We start from the raw sequence: 26,239 nt of genomic DNA, 5'->3' as shown, positions 1-26,239 counted from the left end.
CCTGTCGATATCTGACTGCTGTTTGGTTTACATCTGGGTTTAAATAACAAGCCTTGACCTTTGGTATGACATTAGAATGACGTCATAATTGTGTTGTTTGAATCTGATAAAGACGCAGATCACCAGACACGTGACATTCACACTGATCGCGGATAAACAACTCTGACATTTGACCAGACGATGCAGATTATTGAAACAGTGACTTAGCATGATAACAATAATCTCCAGGACCAACACAATGTTTCTAACTATTTTCATACCGTTTTCCCTGTGTACAGTGGAACATAACATGCTTTTCTGACCAAATTTGACATTATAATGATATCATTTCACCTCACGTGAACTGAACCCGAAAGGGTTCCTCTTTGATTGTAATGTCCCACGTACAATTTCAAAGTTTTCGACTGAGTGAAACTTTAATGAGACGACGAGACGCTGACGACTTCGACAAGAAGGCGCTTTAGGCAGAGCTACAACGTCTGTAAGCGCTGTGCGCATGATACTTTCCCTGTTTTTAAGCTATGGAACGCCAAAACTGACATTTTACCCGGTAAAATCTGTCTGTCTGTCTGTCTCTCTCTCTCCGGTATGGATCAGACAGACGTATGTATGTGCGTGTCTGCCTGTCTGTATTGTCTGTGTTGTTCCGTCTGTCTACGTCTAGCAAATCACCCGGACAGACAGACAGACAGACAGACAGACAGATACATACACACACATACACACAGACTAACCGAGAGAGACAGACAGCCACAGAGAGAGAGAGAGACAGAGAGAGAGAGAGAGAGAGAGAGAATGAGAGAGAGAGAGACAAAGACAGAGAGACAGAGATAGAGACAGAGAAAGAGAGAGAGACGGAGACAGACAAAGAGAGTGAGAGAAGGGGAGGGAGAGGGAGCTCTCTGTGTTTGGCTTCAGGAACAGTTCATACAAGCAATTTAGCTGGGGTTTCTCTGTTAGCTGTCGGCCAGCGTAGTCTGTATCCACTTGAAATTGTGACACCTATCCTTGCACAGGCATACGCAACTAGGTAATTAGGGCGGCGCGGCGGCGCCTGGCGATCGGCAAGCCCCATAAACGTGGACACACTCTCACACACACACACACACACACACACGCATGTGTGTGTGTTTGTTTTGCTAACCGAGTAAGGACCTGACCTTCTATACAGAACAACGTCCTCAGGACCTGACAGTCACACCTAGTCAGGACTTACACTCAGGTCCTTACAAGGTTTTCCTTTATTTCATTCCCCAGAGAGGTCACACGCGCTCTGGTGGGGATTTTGGTGGAGTCCTGACTTGGGTGTCAAGATAATTTTTTCCACATCCGGTGTGTGTAACTTTTACACAATTTGCCGGGGAACAGAGGTCTTGGAAAATGTTACACTCCTCCCTCTGCTTCACCTTGACCTTGCCTTTTTCACCTAACCAATCAGAAGACTTGCATTTATTTTTGACCAATCGGAAGCATCCATGTTTCCCGCCTTGCGCTATCGCGTGAGACCTGCTTTGTCTTTACAATGTGACAAGCTTATGTGGCACATTCCGATCTAATGATGCTACACAGTGCCATCGGCCTGCAGTGTGGAAATGTTATCACATTTTTCTGGCTGACTTGAATGCTGTTTGAATGCGGTTAGCAGCATTTGGAGAACAAGTTATCAAGTAAGTTTGTGTTTTATTTAATTAACTTTTTGTTTTTAATTGGAGGTTGAGACAAAATAGATTTTAGCGTCCTTGTTCCCTGACGTTGATTTGTGTTTTTGTAATTGAAAGTAATTGATCTATTTGAATGTGCATCGATTATATGATTGTGTTTTTGTTTCTTTGTATATTCCTGTGTTTAATTTTTATGATAGAATTTGTTGCCGTATTAATTTTTTTTTCTTATCATAAGTTATTGTAAGATGTGGCTGCAATATTCACATTTATTAGTTACAACGTCGAGAAAGGAATAATCGAGATGTAAACCTCTGGTAAAAGTTTCCAAAAGGTTTTGCTGTTTTACTTATTTTAGGAATCAAAATCACAACATGTAACATTGACGACTTGAGGCCGGGATCTTAATCCAACCGGAACTCACACGATTGAAGGCAATTGCCAGCACTTTGGAATTTTTTGTCTATTTATTTAATAAGACAACAGCTTGGCACCTTTTGTTTTCTAAAGGGAGGGGGGGGGCAGCACCTGCATGCGAAACAACACAATAAATAACCCGATCTTCCTCCTGGTGCCGTTAGCAATGTTATCCCTTGGAGAAGTCGACACTGCTGGAAACTGTAATCCACAGTGAAAAAGGAAGTCTGCTAGTAAACACAGTACCACTGCAAGATAAGGACGGCTTCATAAATCACCCCCTTTCTTGTTACCTGTCAGCTGTGATAACGCCTCTCCCCTATCATCTCCTCCCTCTCCCACCCCATCTTTGGATGTGTAAGTATGTAAGTTTCCATTAGTGTCCCCAGAACAAGCATCTATTTGGGACATGAAGGGGTTATACGCTAAGAAACGTGTGTGTGTATGTGTAAGTCCTACGCCTATGTATACTCACCATGCAACCTCCACAGGACCTGAAAACTGGCTGTGTTTGTTTAATGGTATGACTGATCACTGCAGATTTTAACTTTTGGTTCGTTCTGTGTGCATGAAGTAAAGTTTAGTTAAACATCTACGTTTTGTAACTTTGAGATAGTACATGCTGCATGAAGTGTAACAATAGTGTAACAAGTTAAATCAGCTGAACTGGACGTAAGTGTACTTTTAAGTAATCAACATCAGGCCCAGCGGAACAATGGAAACTGTTTTATTCGTTCTAATAATATTTTTTTTAATTTATTTTGGTTACAGTGACTATGAGCGAGTGATGTGACCCGAGAGGATGCTGTACTAATTGACTCACTTGGAACATCCCCAGTATGGACAGCTTGCTTCCAATCAGGTGACATTTTTATTCTAATAAGCCGGTTACTGGTGCTGTGCCTCTCGGGTGCTGAGAGTATTTTAGCATATCCATTAGTGGGAGCAGGAACTGATATTTGTGTCAGGGTCAAGTCTATCTACAGGGGGTCGGGAAGGGGAGGGGAAGGGGAGGGGGGGGGGGGGGGGTAGTCTTAAAACAGGGCTCTCATTACGCTCGTAAAATAAAATGGTTCGATAATCCGTTATACTTGAGTCTGACAATTACTTTCAACGATAATGGGTTACGTTGTAACTAATATCATATGCATCTATGTCAGATGAGAGACATGATGGACGAAAATAACCAAACGAAGGGCTTGGAAGGGGACAACCAGGAACCACAGCAGATCAACGAAAATGAATCTCCGCGTAAGTTATGGATTTCCCCCACCAGACTATAATTATAGCACTGAGTAATCAAAATATTTTGACCCCTCTCTCTCTCTCTCTCTCTCTCTCTCTGTCGGTCTGTCTGTCTGTCTGTCTGTCTGTCTCTCTCTCTCTCTCTCTGTCTCTGTCTGTCTCCCTCTCTCTCTCTCTCTCTCTCTCTCTGTCTGTCGCTCTCTCTCTGTCTGTCGGTCTGTCTCTCTCTCTTTCTCTCTCTCTCTGTCTGTCTCTCTGTCTGCCTGTCTGTCTGTCTGTCTCTCTCTCTCTCTGTCTGCCGGTCTGTCTGTCTCTCTCTATTTCTGTCTGTCTCTCTCTCTCTCTGTCTCTCTCTCTCTGTCTCTCTCTCTCTCTCTGTCTGTCTGTCTGCCTGTCTCTCTCCCTCTCTCTCTCTGTCTCGCTCTCTGTCTCCCTCTCCGTCCCCCTCTGTCTCTCTCTCTCTCTGTCTCTCTCTCTCTCCCTCTCTGTCTCTCTGTCTCTCTCTCTCTCTCTCTCTCTCTCTCTCTCTCTCTCTCTCTCTCTCTCTCTCTCTGTCAATACGGACACTTTTGTTTTTGTCCAAATAACTATGCAATGATACGCTGCTATGCTTACTTGTATTCTTCTTTCCAAGAACTAGCGTCTGTTTTGGACATGACGTGGTTATATGCTAGGAACAAATAACTTGGATGCATACTATAGTTATAATCAGTCCATATTATGGGTAGGCATGGTGTCGTCTTTTCCTAATGTCATTATTTTGGTGTTGTTCCGAAACTGTCCTCTTGTTAAGATAAGTGTTTGACTACCATCGTTGTAAAATATAACTTATGTGGCTGCCTCATGTTAATACGAAATCCGAAGGCAAATGTTGCCCTTTTCGGTTTATGAACATTTGTTCTGAAGGCCAAAAACTTCACGTTTTGCATGAAGTTCCACATAACCTTGTTCACATTTGACTGATAGTGGGCATGACACATAAAACAAAAACAACATCTTGAGTTTACAAGGTCTGATTAGTTGCACTAGTTAGGTGAGTCAGCTAGTGGTTGATGTCAAACTAATCTGATGTTGCTGCAGATTGTGTCCAAGAAATGAGGCACCAGCAAAATGTGAGTTCATGTTCATAAGGTAGTTAATAATTATGCAATGAATGTGTGTGTGTTTCAGATGAGTCTGACGCTGATGACTCGGTGACGTTTCCATTGTTAACGGATTGGCAGCGAAGACTACAGTTGGGAGAGGAAAGGACAGATGCTCAGAAAAGAAACAAGGAGGAGAGGGGTGACACCGACACTGATGTTGATGAAGAGGGGAGGGATAATGTTGTCTCTGATGTTGATGAAGAGGGGAGGGATAATATTGTCTCTGATGTTGATGAAGAGGGGAGGGATAATATTGTCTCTGATGTTGATGAAGAGGGGAGGGATAATATTGTCTCTGATGTTGATGAAGAGGGGAGGGATAATATTGTCTCTGATGTTGATGAAGAGGGGAGGGATAATATTGTCTCTGATGTTGATGAAGAGGGGAGGGATAATGTTGTCTCTGATGTTGATGAAGAGGGGAGGGATAATATTGTCTCTGATGTTGATGAAGAGGGGAGGGATAATGTTGTCTCTGATGTTGATGAAGAGGGGAGGGATAATGTTGTCTCTGATGTTGATGAAGAGGGGAGGGATAATGTTGTCTCTGATGTTGATGAAGAGGGGAGGGATAATGTTGTCTCTGATGTTGATGAAGAGGGGAGGGATAATGTTGTCTCTGATGTTGACGAAGAGGTGAGGGATGAGAGGGGCGGACGAGGGGGGGGGGGGGGGGGGGGGGGTTCTGGGGTTTCCGGAACCCCCCCCCCAGCCAAAAAATTAAAAAAAATAAAAAAATTTGGGGGGGGGGGGGGTGTTGTTGTTGGGGATTTCTGATCCAAACACAAAACAAAACAAAAAAAGAGGGCTGCCTGAAACTGGTAATGATCATCCTCAGAATGCACCATATTGCACCCTTTTGCATCCTTTTTTTCAACATTTTCAGGGGGGGGGGCATGCCCCCGCACCCCCCTAGCAAGCTAGGCGCTTTGCGCCGTCGGCTCGGCGCTTCGCGCCTTCACACCCATATCTTCACAATATACTGTTGGAACCCCCCCCACCCCCCATAAAATGAACTGATCCGCCCCTGGATGATGTTGTCTCTGATGTTGATGAAGAGGTGAGAGATGATGTTGTCTCTGATGTTAACGAAGAGGTGAGGGATGATGTTGTCTGATGTTTACGCAGAGGTGAGGGATGATGTTGTCTCTGATGTTAACGCAGAGGTGATGGATGATGTTGTCTCTGATGTAAACGAAGAGGTGAGGGATGATGTTGTCTATGATGTTAACGAAGAGGTGAGGGATGATGTTGTCTATGATGTAAACGAAGAGGTGAGGGATGATGTTGTCTATGATGTTAACGAAGAGGTGAGGGAAGATTTTGTCTCTGATGTGAACGCAGAGGTGAGGGATGATGTAGGCACTGATGTTGATGAAGAGGGGAGGGATGATGTTTTCTCTGATGTTGATGAAGACGTGAGGGATGATGTTGTCTCTGATGTTGATGAAGAGGTGAGGGATGATGTTGTCTATGATGTTAACGAAGAGGTGAGGGATGATGTTGTCTCTGATGTTGATGAAGAGGTGAGGGATGATGTTGTCTCTGATGTTAACAAAGAGGGGAGGGATAATGTTGTCTCTGATGTTGATGAAGAGGTGAGGGATGATGTTGTCTCTGATGTTAACGAAGAGGTGAGGGATGATGTTGTCTCTGATGTTGATGAAGAGGGAAGGGATGATGTAGGCACTGACATGTTGATGAAGAGGGGAGGGGTGATGTAGGCACTGATGTTGATGAAGAGGGGAGGGGTGAGGTAGGCACTGATGTTGATGAAGAGGGGAGGGATGATGTTTTCTCTGATGTTGATGAAGACGTGAGGGATGATGTTGTCTCTGATGTTGATGAAGAGGGGAGGGATGATGTAGGCACTGATGTTGATGAAGAGGGGAGGGATGATGTAGGCATTGATGTTGATGAAGAGGGGAGGGGTGAGGTAGGCACTGATGTTGATGAAGAGGGGAGGGGTGATGTAGGCACTGATGTTGATGAAGAGGGGAGGGATGATGTAGGCACTGATGTTGATGAAGAGGGGAGGGGTGATGTAGGCATTGATGTTGATGAAGAGGGGAGGGATGATGTAGGCATTGATGTTGATGAAGAGGGGAGGGATGATGTAGGCACTGATGTTGATGAAGAGGGGAGGGGTGAGGTAGGCACTGATGTTGATGAAGAGGGGAGGGATGATGTAGGCATTGATGTTGATGAAGAGGGGAGGGATGATGTAGGCACTGATGTTGATGAAGAGGGGAGGGATGATGTTGGCACTGATGTTGATGAAGAGGGGAGGGATGATGTTGGCACTGATGTTGATGAAGAGGGGAGGGATGATGTGGGCACTGATGTTGATGAAGAGGGGAGGGATGATGTGAAGGAAGGAAGGGGCGATGATGATGATAAAGGGGAGATGTGTGATACAGCCAAAGATATTGGAAACACAGAAAATCATGCTGATAGAGATAAGAATGAAGTTCATGAAAGTGATGAAGAGTTTGATCATGATGACGTGTCACTTGCGCTAGGACTTCCCAAAAGAAGCCAGGAACGAAACAAGATATGGACTGATTTGAGATTAGGCTGTTAGTCAGAACCTGACAAAGTTTATTAACACCGAAACGTTGCCGGGCAAATCAGACTGTTTGCTAGCACAAAAGAAATCCCTGATTTTGATGAAAAGAGAATGGACCCAGTTTAATTTTGTGTAAAGAATATGATTGCAGCAGAGAAAAGAAAGCTTCACAAATTGAATCAATCACTGGTCTGAGTAGCAAAGATCAAATTAGTGAAGATCAAAATGTGAACTTGTTAGTTCTGTTCCAGTAGTGTATGTTAGTTATATAATTACCGGTCCAACGTCATATACAATAAATGTGGTGTTTTTTTATCCTGAAATCAGTTCATATGTTGTAATCGTCTTGACCATAATTGTATTCGGAAGCATATCTTGTCTATGATTGTTCGTCTCATATGGCAATGATGGACAAGACATGTCTTTTGTCGAGCAGTGTATATATTGCTTGCCCCCCGCGGGTTAGGGGGAGTCCCATATTGGTTGGGACGAGAAAGAATTTACCCGATGCTCCCCAGCATGTCGTAAGAGGCGACTAACGGATTATGTTTCTCCTTTTACCCTTGTTAAGTGTTTCTTGTTTAGAATATAGTCAATGTTTGTACAGATTTTAGTCAAGCAGTATGTAAGAAATGTTAAGTCCTTTGTACTGGAAACTTGCATTCTCCCAGTAAGGTAATATATTGTACCACGTTGCAAGCCCCTGGAGCAAATTTTTGATTAGTGCTTTTGTGAACAAGAAACAATTGACAAGTGGCTCCATTCCATCTCCCCCCTTCCCTCCGTCCCGATATAACCTTGAACGGTTGAAAACGACGTTAAACACCAATTGCAGAAAATATATTGCTTAAATCAAGCCAAGTCATTAGAGGCTTGAATTACCTTGCTTTGCCTCATTTCGGATAGGAAAGAACATAATGAATTGTTGATTTCACCAAACAAATATCTAGCCAACTGAGCAACACTTCACACAGTGATGCATTGCTGTTGCTTCTGTTGCTTATAATACTGATCAGTGCTGTCTTTTCAAACCTTGTACAATGGAACCCCTTTTTTAAGACCCCTGACAATTATTGAGCCATAAAAACGAGTGATTCTTCAACTTAGGGAAATGTGCGCAGGTTATGAACAGATCATCACAGGGTCTCAAAAGAGAGGAGGGGTGTGTGCGTGAGGCGGGGGTGGGGGTGGGGGTGGGGTGGGGTGGGGTGGGTGGGTGGGGTGGGGGGGGGATGGGGCTAGATTGGAAGGGGGAATACGTAGAGGTTACATGCCGAGTCTCAGTGATTATCAAAAATAATGGTCTCAGTTCGCGGTCATGAAAAAGCTCGCTAAAGCTCGCATTTTTCATGATCCGCAAACTTCGACCATTATTTTTGATAATCACTGAGACTCGGCATGTAACCTCTTTATTCCTCCTTTCTTCAGTTATTCAAAGAAAAGAGGAGGTTTTTTGCGAAAGTTTGATCGAATCCTATTCACTCAACCAGTCAACCTGCGCAGGCGATCGATTAATGCGCGGTTGTATAGTTCCGTGCAAATCATTCCATTCTGTTAACACTTCTTGTCAGTTTTCCTATTTTGGACTAAAATCTAGTACACAGATATGCTGTTATTCTGCTGTGGCGGCAAAGACAGATATTGTGTGTTCTGTATATGTTTTGGTATCGCTTAGGATAATGACTGTTCTTTCGTCAAATGGGACTAGCAGACGAACTTTTGCACCCGTGTTCCAACGTTAAAAAACTGTATGAAGTTCAGTTTTCTGGGGAAAATAGTGTATGAAACCGCTTTATGTTGTTTAAATTGATGAGATGTGTGCATTTGGTTGCGTGTGATCTGTTTATTAAATGAAATATTGTTGAAAACTGACCGTCGGATTGCAGTCTGTTGTCGAAGAAACTGAGTGAAAAGAAGGGGAACTTGGCCTTGCGGGAAATTGCTTGTGATGAACGTTTGAGCACGGCAAATCTAGATTCAGAAAACAACCGAACTCATGGATTTTATATGAAGATTCATGTGTTCAGGCCTGTAGTTGTTAATTTAAATGCGGTATGTTTGTATTGTTTGCTCCAGAGATGTATACTTCGTACGTTAGAGCGTTCGGAACTTTTCAGTCGCAAAAAGTAGTACCGAAACAGAAGAACTTCTCAACCCATTGCACTATCGAGGATTCAGGCTGTTGCTGGGTCGTTATTTGTTTGGTTGCTGGGTCATTATCGAAAAATAACTACCCCTACAAGTTTACAGAGGTAAAGAAGCAGAGGGGGGAATAAAACATAATTATTCCCACTGTTCATGTCACTACTGGAATTGTGAGTGTGCCTTATTTCAGTTTGTGAACAATTGTGTAAATAATTTTTGTTTGATAACAATTTCATGTCTGGGTGGGTTTGCTTTTTCCACTTGGGACACATTTTGCCGCTGGGTCTTTGCTGTTTTGGCGTCTGCTTTTGTACATACCATTTTTCTGTCTGTCATTGGTTTGATCATTTTGATGAGCTTTGAACGGTTATCATCTTCGCTATGTACACAAAAGACCAAATTTAGTATTACATTCCGGAAAGTATCATTACTTTCATGATATGCATAAGGTAAACGCTGATAATGGCTTTTGTGACTGATTTGTATTTTTTTGGTTAACTATGTTTACAAACATGCGTCCCATTGTATGTATGATTACCCTGTATCTCTTGCTCTTGTTCAATGTTCAGAAACATACCTTTGTCACAATCATTATCAAATTTCACTTTAAAGTGCTGACGTTTTGTAAGTTGAGTTGTTGCGCGACTTGAGTTGCTGCATTGAGATAGCTTGGTTTTGCTGAGGTTCTGGCCTGGTGGTTAGGAGCCTGTATCGATACTGAGCTGGCCATTTGTTTTGGGTTGGTGTGTGAGTTCAGGTGTTTTATGTGTTTTGTTTGCACTGGTGTGTTGTTGTTTTTAAACATGTCTTCATTTCCTTGACAGTTTATTGTGATTTAGAAGTTGATGGATATCATGTTTTCCATTTTTAGTTCATGCTTGCACAGGATTTACGTAAAGCTCCGTAAGTCTATTGACTTTTCACCATGTTTGATTTCTCACTTGTTTTGCTGTCTGTCTCCCCCCCCCCCCTCTCTCTCTCTCTCTCTTTCTCTTTGTCTCTCTCTCTCCCTCTGTCTCTCTGCCTCTGTCTCTGTCTCTCTCTCTGTCTCTCTCTCTCTGTCTCTCTCTCTCTCTCTCGCTCTCGAGTCTCTCTGTCTCTCTCTCTCTCCCTCTCTGTCTCTTTCTCTCCGTCTCTCTGTCTCTCTCTCTCTGTGTCTCTCTCCCTCTCCCTCTCTCTCTCTCTCTCTCTCTCTCTCTATCCCTCTCTCTCTCTCTGTGTGAGTGTGTGTATGTCTCTCTCTGTCTCTTTCTGTCTCTCTCTGTCCCTCGCTGTCTCTCTCTATCTCTCTCTCTGTCCCTCTGCCTCTCTCTATCTGTCTGTGTGTCTCTCTCTCGGCCGTCTCTCTCTGTCTCTCTCTCTGTGTCTCTCTCCCCATCTCTTTCTCTGTATCTCTCTCTCTGTCTGTGTGTCTCTCTCTGTCTCTTTCTCTGTCTCTCTCTGTCCCTCTCTGTGTCTCTCTCTGTGTCTCTCTCTCGCTTTGTTTCTCTCTCTCTCTCTCTCTGTCTCTCTCTGTGTCTCTCTGTGTGTGTGTGTGTGTGTGTGTGTGTCTCTCTCTCTCTCTCTCTGTTCCTCTCTGTCTCTCTTTCTCTTTGTCTCTGTCCCTCTCTCTCTTTTTTTCTTTCTTCACTTTTAGTTTAAAACACATTTTCCTAACACTGTGAACACATTTTCGATGTCAATTTTGGTTTGTTTTGTTTTAATTTGCTTGCTGGGGATTTTTTTATTTTTTTGTTTTGCCGATGTAATTGAAAACAATTCTGGAGTCATGTTTGAACTTACCATGTTAAAATTTCTCAAAGATGACTCGTCAACACAAATAAATGAGAATAAGAAGGCTTATTGAAGTCATGTTCTTTACTGCGTGTGTACAATGTGAGGTTACATCTTAATATCTCACATTGAAAAAGAGAGTTTCATATCTATGTATATGTCTATTGATGATTTCGTTTTGACTAAATGACTTTCATAGTGTTTATGTTTTGCATTCTTCAAGAAATTGTGTTTCCACTTCTTATTTGTTAGTGTACTCTGTTGTATTGACTCACCTGATGAATCATCGGTTAATCAATGGATTTTTTAAAGCGGTCAGTAATTACACAGCTGCAGGGTTTCCCTCTTGCTTAAAAAAATATTGAACTCAGTTTACAATGATGCCAGAACGAAATCGTTTGATGTGTAGATTTGGATTGTTCTGCAGAAACGTTTTTTTTAATCCATTGATTGTATGTACTACACAAACGTATCTGTAACATTTAATTTACTTCATAAGAAAACCGGCCTGATGTACCAAATGTTGGAAATCATGGTGTTTCGTAATCGATGTCAGGTACCTAGCTATTATGAACCAAAGCTGCTTTTGTTGTTGTTTGTGTGGACTTTCATTTGGAAAAAAAGTTAAGCAGTTATCCGTCGTTTTCATTTGTTATGTTCAGGCTCGCACAAGTTGTGCGTGTGTGTATATGTGCACAAACATCAAGAAATAAACTTTAATATGATATGGTTCAATTTGGATTTTGCTGATTCATGTTAGTCACCACCACCGATCTCTTTGTCACTGTCGCTCTTTCGCTGTCTCTCTCTGTAAGGCCAAAAAAAAATTGTCTGTTTAGGGTAACATGACCAAAAAAAGTAGGGTCGGTAGGTAGGTAGGTTTTTTTGTTTTGTTTTTGTGTGTGTGTGTGTGTGTGTAAATGCTATGTTGGCTGAACATTCACTTCTTATATTTGATGAATACATGTTTCAAAACTAACGTATAAATAAAACAGAGAGAAAGGGAGAGAAAGAAACGCCAAATGTCTCTTTTTAGCATTTTTACCTCTTTTTTTTTTCTTTTCTTTTTTTTGAAATCAAAAAAAAAGTTTTTGGGTCGGCGCCAAATCGATAGGGTCGGTCGGGTTACCCTAAACAGACAATTTTTTTTTGGCCTAATGTTATGTCTCTCTCTGTCTCTCTCTCTCTCTCTCTCTCTCTCTCTCCTCTCTCTCTCTCTCTCTCTCTCTCTCTCTCTCTCTCTCTCTCTCTCTCTCTCTCTCTCTCTCTCTCTCTCTCTCTCTCTCTCTCTCTCTGTACGTTTCTTCTTCAAGGTATTATAAAGTAAGCGTCTATGGTAACAACACGTTTATCAATGGAACATCGTACGTCATTTGAAGACGTGATATGATCTTCCTCCAGAAAAAAACCCCGCACAGAACATTATGTCAAGTGTTAAGTCTCTACCAGCCTTAACAACAAAATTACGGACAGTAGAGACCAACAACAACAACAATAACATACCAAATGTAGCCCTAAATCCCCCATTTTACAACACTTTCGATTTAGAGCACACAAGGTGTTCACAAACATATCAATCTACTAGCTACCTGTCCAGTTATGAAACGTGAAGTGTTGATTAAATTTTACTTTCATGACACTTAAATTGCAGTCCTCACGTTTAACATGTGTAACTGGGTCCTTGCTTGGACTCAAACATGTAACATGTGTAACTGGGTCCTTGCTTGGACTCAGACATGTAACATGTGTAACTGGGTCCTTGCTTGGACTCATACATGTAACATGTGTAACTGGGTCCTTGCTTGGACTCAAACATGCAACATGTGTAACTGGGTCCTTGCTTGGACTCAAACATGCAACATGTGTAACTGGGTCCTTGCTTGGACCTAAACATGCAAAATGTGTGTACAGGTCCTTAGAATGAGTCCTCACATGGTATGACAAATAACAAGGTATTAGTATTTGATAATTATAACCATTTGAGCATCGCCATGTTCTGAAAATAGTTTAAGACTTTGTTTACTGCTTGAAAATGTAAGCTCAAACACGGTACAGTACTATTTTCATTGAGTCCTGACGTGGATGATGTAAACACAAAGTCCTGAGACAGTATGTTATACCAGTATGTGCGCACTCACACACACACACACACACACACACACACACAGACAGACACACACACAAACGCACACACACACACACGCACACACACACGCGTGCGCGCGCGCATATCATGACACACTCTCGCCTACACGGCGCACGCACACACAGGCACTGGGCACACACATCACTGCCTCGTGCAATTTTATAACGTGACAGAAATCGCAGTCGCTGGTAAATTTCCAAAAATCTACCGAAAGATTTTACCGGTTAAAAAATCCGTTTTAGCGTTTTATACTAAGCTTTCATTTCCTCGATATTTTGTATAATAATATGTCTCGCCTGTGTGCAGTACAACAGACAGTTCCCCTTCGGTCAGAATTTGGTGTTTGTAGGCCCTACCAATTTGTTTTTCAAAGTGAGTCGCGTTTTGTCTTGACAGTGCGCAGCTAGTTCTCCGTTCCGCGACAAGCCAGTTTACATAATTCCAGCGTCGCGGACGACGCTGGTATCTGTGGTTGGGAAGAACGTGCCTGTGGAGAATTAGTCTCCAAGCCAAAGCGCGCTGACTCTCCAAGCCAAAACAATTTCAAAGCTGAAAAAAATGTACAATTTACGCGAAACGATTAAACACAGCTTTCGGTGGGTTTTTTTAATCTAAGATGTACATAAATATATCACTCCGACCATAAGGAAAAGAAAAAAAGACACACACAAAAAAAAGACCGAGAGGAGCCGAGTCAATCCGAGACCAACCGAGAGGACGTGTTTCGCGCCGTTTCGACGTCGTTTGTTCAGATGCGGCCGGTTGGATCAGTTGCGGTCATACAGGGGCGCCTTGCACAAGAAAAGATCTTCAACAATCCCGATCATCATCATGGTACAATAATGTTTTGTGCGCCCCCATGTATGTGTTCTGTGCTAATAATGCACGGTTGTGAAATGTCCGTACACATTTTGTGGCACTATGTAATTGTTAGTGCATCCTCCTGCGGATGCTTCGTGCTAAAAATGCACTTCCATTAAAATATTGTACGCTCATGTCAGTAATATATTTTCAATTGTTTCTCTGTCAATTTCAAGTGTTTGTTTCCAATTACTTCAGTATCTCCCTGTTGCAATTCCAGGTGATTCATTATGCATGTGCCAATTTGAGGTGTTTAATTCTGATTCCTGTATTTACAGTGTAAAATTAAAACTATTGTTTTCAAACATTCCTATGACACCTGGTAATGGTTCTGTGGTTTTGTTTTTAATTTGTATTTTGTTTTTCTGCAATAAATATTTGAAATGGATCTGAGGCCGACTTACTACTTTTAGCACTCTTTTTCACCACATTCCCACGTACAGATATTGCAATATCAACTCTTCCTTTCTACCTGTTTCAAACAAGCTCTATTTTTTAATTAAAAAGTTTTTACTAAATGTCTTAATATAGAGGGGGAATCGAGACGAGGGTCTTGGTGTATGTGCGTGTGTGTGTGTGTGTGTGTGTGTGTGTGTGTGTGTGTGTGTGTGTGTGTGTGTGTGTGTGTGTGTGTGTGTGTGTGTGTGTGTGTGTGTGTGTGTGTGTGTGTGTGTGTGTGTGTCTGTCTGTGTGTGTGTGTGTAGAACGATTCAGACTAAACTACTGGACCGATCTTTATGAAATTTGACATGAGACTTCCTGGGAATGATATTCCAGGACGGTTTTTATTTTTTATTTTTATAAACGTCTTTTATGACGTCATATCCGGCTTTTTTGTACAAGTTGAGGCTGCACTGTCACACCCTCATTTTTCAATCAAATTGATTGAAATTTTGGCCAAGCAATCTTCGACGAAGGCCGGACTTCCGTATTGCATTTCAGTTTGGTGGCTTAAAAATTAATTAATGACTTTGGTCATTAAAAATCTGAAAATTGTAAAAAAATAAATAAATTATAAAACGATCCAAATTTACGTTCATCTTATTCTTCATCCTTTTCTGATTCCAAAAACATATAAATATGTTATATTTGGATTAAAAACAAGCTCTGAAAATTAAAAATATAAAAATTATGATCAAAATTAAATTTCCGAAATCGTTTTAAAAACTATTTCATCTTATTCCTTGTCGGTTCCTGATTCCAAAAACATATAGATATGATATGTTTGGATTAAAAACACGCTCAGAAAGTTAAAACGAAGAGAGGTACAGTAAAGCGTGCTATGAAGCACAGCGCAACCGTTACCGCGCCAAACAGGCTCGTCACTTTCACTGCCTTTTGCACTAGCGGCGGACTACGTTCAGTTTCATTCTGTGAGTTCCACAGCTTGACTAAATGTAGTAATTTCGCCTTACGCGACTTGTTTTTTCTTGTGGCTGTTTGATCAATTCATAGCAAGCATTGACTGAAATAAACAATTTATATATCCAGCACAACATGCAATTCATTGACTTTTGACCCTAACCTTTTAACACTTCCCAAAATAAATCTTTGGTGGACATTGCATCGACGCTGTTCATTTTGAATGAACATTTTTCTTGTACAAGCCTGTCTCTGGTACGTGGTGCTAGTGTCCCGCAACGATTGTGCAAACAGCTCATCTGACAACGCGTCGTCGCTCGTCTAAAGCGGGCCTAAGGAGCTCCGCTCACATGTAACTTCAGCAGGACCGACGACGCACTGCAGATTATCCCAGCCCGCTACACGTTTCATGAAAGGAAAACAGGCCAAGTACTGACTCGCTATAATCCCTATCGCGGCATAAATAATAGACAGTGCGTCGTCTGTGCCGCTGAAACTGCGCAGGTATATTCTGCCCATAACGACAATCATCTTCTCCACTGTCACACACAGTAACTTCCGTGTAACGCGGTGTTAATGGTGTCCAGTGTAGGGGCGCTATGTGAGGACACACGCGATACACACACGCAGCTCAAACCGGGAACATACTGCTTTACAGGATCAATCAATCAATCAATATGAGGCTTATATCGCGCGTATTCCGTGGGTACAGTTCTAAGCGCAGGGATTTTTTTTAATGCAATTTATATCGCGCACATATTCAAGGCGCAGGGATTTATTTATGCCGTGTGAGATGGAATTTTTTTTACACAATACATCACGCATTCACATCGGCCAGCAGATCGCAGCCATTTCGGCGCATATCCTACTTTTCACGGCCTAATATTCCAAGTCACACGGGTATTTTGGTGGACATTTTTATCTATGCCTATACAATTTTGCCAGGAAAGACCCTTTTGTCAATCGTGGGATCTTTAACGTGCACACCCCAATGTAGTGTACACGAAGGGACTTCGGTTTTTCGTCTCATCCGAAAGACTAGCACTTGAACCCACCACCTAGGTTAGGAAAGGGGGGAGAAAATTGCTAACGCCCTGACCCAGGGTCGAACTCGCAACCTCTCGCTTCCGAGCGCAAGTGCGTTACCACTCGGCCACCCAGGAGAGGTCTAGAGACCTCGTTTCTGTTTTTACGTCTAGTCAAGGTTAAACTAACTGTATTAACTTAAGCACAAGCACTACTGCGCTAAACCTGCTATCATTTTAAGCAATTGACAGCCGCCTGCTCGCTGCAGGGACCTTTTTCGTATAACCTTTGCCCCCAGCGTTTCGACCAATCAGATTTTAGGGCACGGCAGCCTCTCTCTGATAACCGGAACTGGGGGGCAATAGGTGCCTGGCCTGAAATACCTCTTTCACTTTCGATGCTCGAAGATAACTTTGCCAGAGGATTACTTTGAGAAATTCTGCAAGAAAACGGATTATCTTGTTCAAAATCATGAACAAAAAGTCAAGGACATGCACGAAGGTATGGTTTGAAACGGCTATTGGTGGTATATGGACGAAAGACTTGGCGAACTTCCCCTGCATAAGCGAGGGTGCGTATCGCTCGCGCTACGTGTCATTTGTGCTGAGTGTCATTTGTCCTACGTGTCATTTGTGCTATATGCCGCACATCTTGAACACAAGGCCAGTACTGTAACTGCCCTTGATACGGATCGATCCAAGGGGGGGCAATCTCAGTCATCTCAAAGAGGGAAATCCAAACGCTATCCGCCTTGTTCGATTTTATGGGCTTGGACGATAGAGAAAAATAAGAAAAGCAAACACTGGAGTATACCTGGACGAAATTGCTATCAAGAACGCAGAATTGATTTTTTCTGAGGTTTTTTTTTGCCGTAAGCGCCATGTTTATCGGAGCAGGAAACTCTTCCAGAGTGAGGCCCCTTTGTTGATGCATGTCAACATCAGATGTGCGAGACGCGATAAACATGGCGCTTACGGCAAAAAAAAACCTCAGAAAAAATCAATTCTGCGTTCTTGATAGCAATTTCGTCCAGGTATACTCCAGTGTTTGCTTTTCTTATTTTTCTCTATCGTCCAAGCCCATAAAATCGAACAAGGCGGATAGCGTTTGGATTTCCCTCTTTGAGATGACTGAGATTGCCCCCCCTTGGATCGATCCGTATCAAGGGCAGTTACAGTACTGGCCTTGTGTTCAAGATGTATGCCGCTATCGCTACGTTGAGTAGTGCTACAAATAATTTGTCGATGAGTCGCTATCATTCGTTCATTATCACTATACGTGTCGACAGCACCACATCTTATAGCGCAACGTGTCATTATTGCTACGTGTCAATACCACTACTTACTGACGACTCTCTCTTTCTCATTTTTTCAGTCTCTCGCTCTCACTCGTGGTTTGTGTGTGTATATGTATGTGTGTGTGTGCGTGTGTGCGTGTGTCTGTCTGTTTCAGTGTGTGTGTGTGTGTGTGTGTGTGTGTGCCTGTGTGTGTATGTGTGTGTGTATGTGACTCTCTCTATCTCTCTCTATCTCTCTCTTGCTCACTCACTCACTCTGTCTCTTTCTCTCTCTCTCTCTCTCTCTCTCTCTCTCTCTCTCTCTCTCTCTCTCTCTCTCTCTCTGTGTGGCCTTAATAATAAACCATTCTGAGTTCTGAGTTCTCTCTCTCTCTCTCTCTCTCTCTCTCTCTCTCTCTCTCTCTCTCTCTCTCTCTCTCTTCTCTCTCTTGCTCTCGCTGAAGGAATATTTTGTTGTTCCTTTCAATTTGCCAGAGATTTGTAATTTTCGGAAGAAAGTCTCAGCATGATTTTCAGTTGTTTCTTTCGGATTTTGATCTTTTTAGAAAAAAAGGGCTTTGTTTTTGACTAATTGTAAGACAGTGTTATTGCACATATATAATTATTTGTAAATGGAAATATTGACACAAGGTATAACCGAGGATATCGAAACCTTTTCTTCTCTCCCAAATTCTTTTATGAAATGAGAGGGGGAGAGAGAGAGAGGGGGGGATTGACAGACAGAAAAAGCGCGAGAAAGCGGAAGAGAGAGACAGTTAAAAGGGATGGAGGGTGCTTTTTATTTTATGGTTGGTTGGTTTTAGTTCTTAATGCACTGTTTTTGACAATAGTTTTCATTCGGTAAAAGCCAAATTCAATTACCTCTCTCTCTCTCTCTCTATGTCTCTCTCTCTCTCTCTCTCTCTCTCTCTCTCTCTCTCTCTCTCTCTCTCTCCCTCTCTCTCTCTCTCCCTCTCTTAATGTCAAATTACGAAAAGTCACAGTGATGGAAGACTTCGTTCTGATTATTTTCATATTGATCATATCTGTCCATAAAGCATCAGTGTTTCATAACGCAAGAATGTATGTATAGCCTACAACGTGTATATAGTCATGTGAATAGTTTTTCTGCCTTGCTTATCTTTTGTAATTGTTTTACGTATGTGTATATATATATATATATGTATTCAAGATTAAAATAGTCCCTCTCTGGGCGAGGGCTGGTTGAAAAGAAGCTCGTTTATATTGCTTATGCCACAACCCTCGTAAAATAAAATTTGATTTGATTTGATTTGATCTCTCTCTCTCTCTCTCTCTCTCTCTCTCTCTCTCTCTCTCTCTCTCTCTCTCTCTCTCTCTCTCTCTCTCTCTCTCTCTTTGCAAACTAGTATCAAAAATTTGTACCTGTTATCAAAATTAAGGCATTACGCTGATTCTGCAGCACTCAAAATGTTCTATTACGCCCACATAATGCCTCATATAAACTTCGCATCGACACTTTGGGATAACTGCAGTGATGTTTATTTAAAAAGACTCGATTCTCTGCGTCGACAAGCTGCAAAACCTCTTATGCATGAGTCGAATAGGTCCACGGATGATAAACTAAAGCTCTTGAATTTCCTCCCCTTGAAAGATCAGTTGACGTTAAACAAGGCTGTGTTCATGTATAAAATTCTAAATGACGACTGTCCTAAATATTTGCAATCACATTTCAAACATGCCACAAAAAGATATGGTTCCCAAAAAATCATCCCTCCCATACCTCGCATAGACCTCTACAAATCGAGTTTAGCCTTCTCGGGAGCGTTTCTCTGGAACTCCTTACCCCAACAGATAAGAAATGCAACTTCAGTGAAAATGTTTAAGAGACAGTCACGTTCACACATCATTCGTGAATGAAATGTCTTGTTCGATTGTTATTTTGTTAAACATTTTGTACAAATGTTAACGGATGTGTAGCTGATCGGAGCAACTTATTCCCAAATGAAAGGTATAACTATGTCAATGTAATTTTGTAATTTTTTGAGTTCTCCTTATGTAATTCCTTAAATGCACATTGTGTTGCATTCTGTACAATGTATTTCTGTATTTTATATGATTGAATTTATATTTGTAATGTGCGTCTGTCTTTATGTGTTGTATAAAGGACAGGTTGGAAGAATAGGCTTTGCCTAAAACCTTTATCCTTTTGTAATAAAATTCTGAGTCTGAGTCTCTCTCTCTCTCTCTCTCTCTCTCTCTTCATTACACACACACACACACCGCACACACACACGCACACACACGCACAAACGCATACGTACACACGGTATCGTACACACAAACTCACACACAGAAAAACATCCGTGTATGTATATAGGTATCATGCGAGAGAGAGAAAGAGGTAGAGAGTGCGGAGGGGGAAATCCAAGATTAAGGGTGGGTACGAAGTCAACGTAGTTGGCATCGCTGATAGCCGTGCCATTGCCAGACACGAAGTGACTCGAGCAGACTCTTCAATGGCACGACAAACCCCTGTCGTCGGATTGCTTGCACCCATCGCGTCCTTCGCTGTTACGCCTTCGCACTTGCACCCATCGGAAAGCCATACAATGACAAATTCTGTCCACCGTATTTCTCTTTCTTCATTCCACTGTTGCACTTGCAGTTGTAAACACAACAATTTGCCTCGTCGTCTCCGCACTTGACTTAGCACCAAGCCTCGTTGTCGGTTTTTCCTTTTGCCCCCTAGTTCCGGTAGATCTGACAATAAACTTCACAGCGCATTTGCCAAAATTTAAGTGAAAAAGGTGCACGGATTTATATCTTCTTACAGTGTGTCAGCGCTGTCTAGGCCACCCCCAGTCGGTGATCCGACCGTCTTTGTGAGAAAAAATTTATGCAATGCGTCAGTTCAGTTTCATTAGTCGACAGATTGACTGAATATATTGATTTTGATTTACGCGACTTGTTTTTCTATTAGATGAGCGGCCAACAGGGCTCTCAGTCCGATTTAAAGCACATTCAGTAGGCCCCTACTCCCGGGAAAATGCGGTATCATGCGAAAGACAAATGCATGTAGTAGGCGCACAAGCATGACAACAGACAGAGAAGAAGAAAACAACAACAACAACAACAACAACAACAACAACAACAACAACAACAACAACAACAACAACAATAACAGAACAGACTTACCTGTGGTGCTCAGACACAGGTCTGAAGATGTTCAGTCCAACACAAAGTTTCTGAGACACAAGTAGCAAGCTGTTTGTCTCGGTGACACAAGTAGTAAGCTGTTTGTCTCGGTGACACAAGTAGCAAGCTGTTTGTCTCGGTGACACAAGTAGTAAGCTGTTTGTCTCGGTGACACAAGTAGCAAGCTGTTTGTCTCGGTGACACAAGTAGCAAGCTGTTTGTCTCGGTGACACAAGTAGCAAGCTGTTTGTCTCGGTGACACAAGTAGTAAGCTGTTTGTCTCGGTGACACAAGTAGTAAGCTGTTTGTCTCGGTGACACAAGTAGCAAGCTGTCTGTCTCGGTGACACAAGTAGCAAGCTGTTTGTCTCGGTGACACAAGTAGCAAGCTGTTTGTCTCGGTGACACAAGTAGTAAGCTGTTTGTCTCGGTGACACAAGTAGTAAGCTGTTTGTCTCGGTGACACAAGTAGCAAGCTGTTTGTCTCGGTGACACAAGTAGCAAGCTGTCTGTCTCGGTGACACAAGTAGCAAGCTGTTTGTCTCGGTGACACAAGTAGTAAGCTGTCTGTCTCGGTGACACAAGTAGTAAGCTGTTTGTCTCGGTGACACAAGTAGCAAGCTGTTTGTCTCGGTGACACAAGTAGTAAGCTGTTTGTCTCGGTGACACAAGTAGCAAGCTGTTTGTCTCGGTGACACAAGTAGCAAGCTGTTTGTCTCGGTGACACAAGTAGCAAGCTGTTTGTCTCGGTGCACTGTGATGTGTTTAGCTGTAACGCTACATTTCACAGTCCTCACCCCAACACACCAACACGTGTTACACTGATCTTGTTACAGCACTGTGATTGACTAAAAACAAAGTTATGTAGTGATGAAGACGTCAGACTGTAATGACGCAAGTTGTACTACAGTTGTACTGAGAACAGATCGCTGTAACGCACAAATGGCTGAAACGAAATGTAACACAGAACTATGATAAGGTGTGCCCAAACGACGCAAGGACAAACTTTCTGGTCGAAATCAACACGACCCAACTCCTTTTGTAGTGTCGACACGACGACAGCGGCCACGTGACACAGTCTGTACCCGGGGTGTGCAGCTCATAGAATGAAAGTGGGGTGTGTTGTGTAGTGCGAAAGCACACTAGTGCTAACATGACAACTGAAGTGTTGTAAATGTTGATGGGAATTTTTAGACTGAAAAGTAGGCTACCTGTTATTTGACAAGGAAATACATCTGAAAAGAAGTGGAGCTTGTTATTAGAGTTTAATATCTTGAAGCAAGAGGTTATTGTGCATATCAACATTCACAGCCAATGGGTCATTTTATTCGACAACAATCACAATAACATAATTTTACATGACGACCCCCTCCCCACAAATACTCTCATGACGTTTTGTCAAGATGTGACTTACTTGCAGGGAAAGAGGAGGAAAGAAGCCTTAACTCTATTTTCTCCACAAGAAAATTGTGTTGATTAAAATCACCAGGGACCGAAGCTGTGTTAAAATGAAAGGAGGTGTAACGTGCGGGTAACGTACCTCATTTAAAACGGGGTTACGTGTATGGCAAGTCGGTTTCGTAAAGGTGGCGAAATCATATAGTAGAGGCATGCTGTCAGCACAGAGCTTCAAGTTGATCAAAGCGTCGCCGGGTAGATCATAGTATCGTACTCTTTTATCAGTACTATAAGTTATAACAAAACAATGGAAGCTCGCACATCCGATTCGCTCCGTTTCAAGCTTTCTAAATCGCTTTCTGTCTCCATTCCCGGACATATTAGGCTCAAACACAAAAGAGAACAGATTAAGCTTTCACTTCATATATAACTCACACGAAACCTTGTGGCTGTGACTGTTCACTTTCCAGCTTGAAATTCCCTCCCTGTTCCAAAACCCCACTTACACAAAAAATGATCGAGGGAGGGCGAGGAAGGAAGAGTGAGGGAGAGAGACAGAAACAGAGACAGAGAAGGAGATATAAAGAAAGAGAGAGAGAGAGAGAGAGAGAGAGAGAAGGTGATATAGAGGAAGAGAGAGAGGGAGAGAGAGAGAGACAGAAACAGAGAGAGAAGGAGATATAGAGGAAGAGAGAGAGAGAGAGAAAGAGAGAGAGAGAGAGAGAGAGAGAAAGAGAGAGAGGCAGACAGACAGACAGATAGATGAATGTTTGTACCTAACTGCTTGACCTTGAAGGCGGGTGGAAGAAAAGAAGTCAAGCATGTCATGCCATGTGAATCATTGTCCTCCCATACAAATGTGTATGCCGTGTGACTGGTGCGTTCCTATTTGAAAAGTGTGTATGTCCAATATTATTATATGGCTGCAAGGTTTGGGGGCATAACAAACTTGACTTAGTATCAAAATTTCAGTTGCGCTATTTAAAAATGATTTTAAGAGTGAATACGTCTACCCCATCGTGTATGGTTTTTGGAGAGTTAGGACAGCATCCAATTAAATTAGAAGCCCAGTGTAGATTATTGGTGTATTGGTATCGGTTGATGCTTGATCTGAAAAATGGTACTTCAAAGATTTCTTGTCTGATGTTAAAGTTATATTTGAATTTATTTCAGAGTTCACATATAAAGCTGCCTTGGCTGTTTTATGTTTTTTCATTATAAAACCAGTTAGGGTTTTCAGATTTGTGGTTTGTCCAGCCGTTTACAGTAAATGTCTTCAAGAGCCTTGTAAAACAAAGACTGCGAGACCAATATTTGCAATGCTGGAAAAGTGAATCTGCCAACAATAGCGTTTGTTATAATTATTGTTTGTATAAGAATGAGTTTTGCTTAGAAACATATTGGATGTGTTTGACTGGGTCCCTGAGAGAAAAATTATTAAAATTTAGGTTAAGTAATCATAAGTTACCTATTCACCAGAAACGTTTTTTGAATATCCCTAGGGACGAGAGAGTGTGTAAGCCGTGTGGAAGTGGTGAGATAGGAGATGAATTCCACTTTTTGTTTAATTGTCAATGTGAGAGTGTGTAAGCCGTGTGGAAGTGGTGAGATAGGAGATGAATTCCACTTGTTGTTTAATTGTCAATATGAGAGTGTGTAAGCCGTGTGGAAGTGGTGAGATGGGAGATGAATTCCACTTTTTGTTTAATTGTCAATGTGAGAGTGTGTAAGCCGTGTGGAAGTGGTGAGATAGGAGATGAATTCCACTTTTTGTTTAATTGTCAATATGAGAGTGTGTAAGCCGTGTGGAAGTGGTGAGATAGGAGATGAATTCCACTTTTTGTTTAATTGTCAATGTGAGAGTGTGTAAGCCGTGTGGAAGTGGTGAGATAGGAGATGAATTCCACTTGTTGTTTAATTGTCAATATGAGAGTGTGTAAGCCGTGTGGAAGTGGTGAGATAGGAGATGAATTCCACTTTTTTGTTTAATTGTCAATATGAGAGTGTCGTGAAAGAATGAAAGAAGTATATTGGAAATTATTTTCAACATCATGCAAATGTTATAAAATATAATGCTTTAATGAATGTAAAATCAAAGAATAAGTTGGTTAAGTTGGCTAAGTGTGTTAGTGTTATTATGAGTTATTTTCGCTAGATGATCTACGTGTTTCGTTGTGTTTTGTTGTGGTTCTTACTCTCTTGGTTTTGTCTGTTTGGGTTTTTGTTTAGTTTGTTTTTTCTCTTAATTTTGTGAGGTAGAGCTCTAGTTGATGAAGATGTGGTTTCTTTTTGTTAGTGTGTTATGTTTTCCTTGTGGTGTTTAATTAAATACACTGTTTGCTGTGCCTGTGTGCACTCTCATTGTGCGTGTGACTTAATTGTGAGAGAGAGAGAGAGAGAGAGAGAGAGAGAGAGAGAGAGAGAGAGAGAGAGAGAGAGAGAGAGAGAGAGAGAGAGAGGGAGAGAGAGAGAGAGAGAGGGAGAGAGAGAGAGAGAGAGAGAGAGAGAGGGAGAGAGAGAGAGAGAGTGAGAGAGAGAGAGGGAGAGAGAGAGAGAGAGAGAGAGTGAGAGAGAGAGAGAGAGAGAGAGAGAGAGAGAGAGAGAGAGAGAGAGAGAGAGAGAGAGAGAGAGAGACTTAACGTCCTCCCAGGTAACTAGGGACCTATATTGGGACATGATTTTTTAAACGACTTAATTGTGTATTTTTGTTTGCTTCAATGCCGTATGGGCCTAAAGCCGAAATAAAACCTTAAAACCTTACCGGTCAGTCAGTTGGAGAAGGGAAGACGGGTGGAAGAGAGGAATTGGGGGTGGAGGGGGAGGGGTGTTGCGTTTGAATGCGCCTAGCTATGTGGGAGAATAAAACACCCCCTCTTGTCCTTCTAACACGACACGGAACACACAGGGGTGGCGTGATCCTCTGCTGTCACCTGAGACTAGTCAGACTTTGTGGGACACTCAACACAGCGCGCTGGTGTCTACAGTGCAAGCCGGATTTGAAAAACCATTATTCGAATTTATATTTAGCAACTGGTTTTCTGTTCTCTCCCTCTCTTCCTCCCTTTTTTTAGTTGAATTAAAAAGAGTACATCCAAAAACAAAGAGACTGCCAATGTTACAACATTCACAATCATAACACAGAGACTGCCAATGTTACAACATTCACAATCATAACACAGAGACTGCCAATGTTACAACATTCACAATCAAAACACAGAGACTGCCAATGTTACAACATTCACAATCATAACACAGAGACTGCCAATGTTACAACATTCACAATCAAAACACAGAGACTGCCAATGTTACAACATTCACAACCAAAACACAGAGACTGCCAATGTTACAACATTCACAATCATAACAAAGAGACTGCCAATGTTACAACATTCACAATCAAAACACAGAGACTGCCAATGTTACAACATTCACAATCATAACAAAGAGACTGCCAATGTTACAACATTCACAATCATAACACAGAGACTGCCAATGTTACAACATTCACAACCAACACACAGAGACTGCCAATGTTACAACATTCACAATCATAACAAAGAGACTGCCAATGTTACAACATTCACAACCAAAACACAGAGACTGCCAATGTTACAACATTCACAATCAGAACACAGAGACTGCCAATGTTACAACATTCACAACCAAAACACAGAGACTGCCAATGTTACAACATTCACAATCATAACACAGAGACTGCCAATGTTACAACATTCACAATCATAACACAGAGACTGCCAATGTTACAACATTCACAACCAAAACACAGAGACTGCCAATGTTACAACATTCACAATCATAACACAGAGACTGCCAATGTTACAACATTCACAATCATAACACAGAGACTGCCAATGTTACAACATTCACAACCAAAACACAGAGACTGCCAATGTTACAACATTCACAATCATAACACAGAGACTGCCAATGTTACAACATTCACAATCATAACACAGAGACTGCCAATGTTACAACATTCACAATCATAACACAGAGACTGCCAATGTTACAACATTCA

The 26,239-nt window shown here is 41.9% G+C and overlaps 1 protein-coding gene and 1 long non-coding RNA gene across 2 annotated transcripts in view; one reads left to right on the top strand and one right to left on the bottom strand.

Moving 5' to 3' along the window:
* The window catches only part of LOC138974838 (uncharacterized), a 52,284-nt gene extending 31,323 nt beyond the window's left edge, over positions 1-20,961 (bottom strand). The window contains exon 1 of the mRNA XM_070347563.1: positions 20,804-20,961. The gene's annotated coding sequence lies outside the window, so the exon portion shown is untranslated. The remainder of the gene's footprint in view (positions 1-20,803) is intronic.
* Positions 1,564-4,712, top strand: LOC138974895 (uncharacterized). The gene is made up of 4 exons (XR_011458440.1): positions 1,564-1,667; positions 2,850-2,940; positions 3,239-3,329; positions 4,494-4,712. It is a non-coding gene; the product is annotated as an uncharacterized lncRNA (long non-coding RNA).
* Positions 20,962-26,239: the final 5,278 nt, after the last annotated feature.

Source organism: Littorina saxatilis, linkage group LG8, assembly GCF_037325665.1.
Source record: "Littorina saxatilis isolate snail1 linkage group LG8, US_GU_Lsax_2.0, whole genome shotgun sequence".
NCBI classification, from domain to species: Eukaryota; Metazoa; Mollusca; class Gastropoda; order Littorinimorpha; family Littorinidae; genus Littorina; species Littorina saxatilis.
This window is presented reverse-complemented; position numbering and strand designations above follow the sequence as displayed.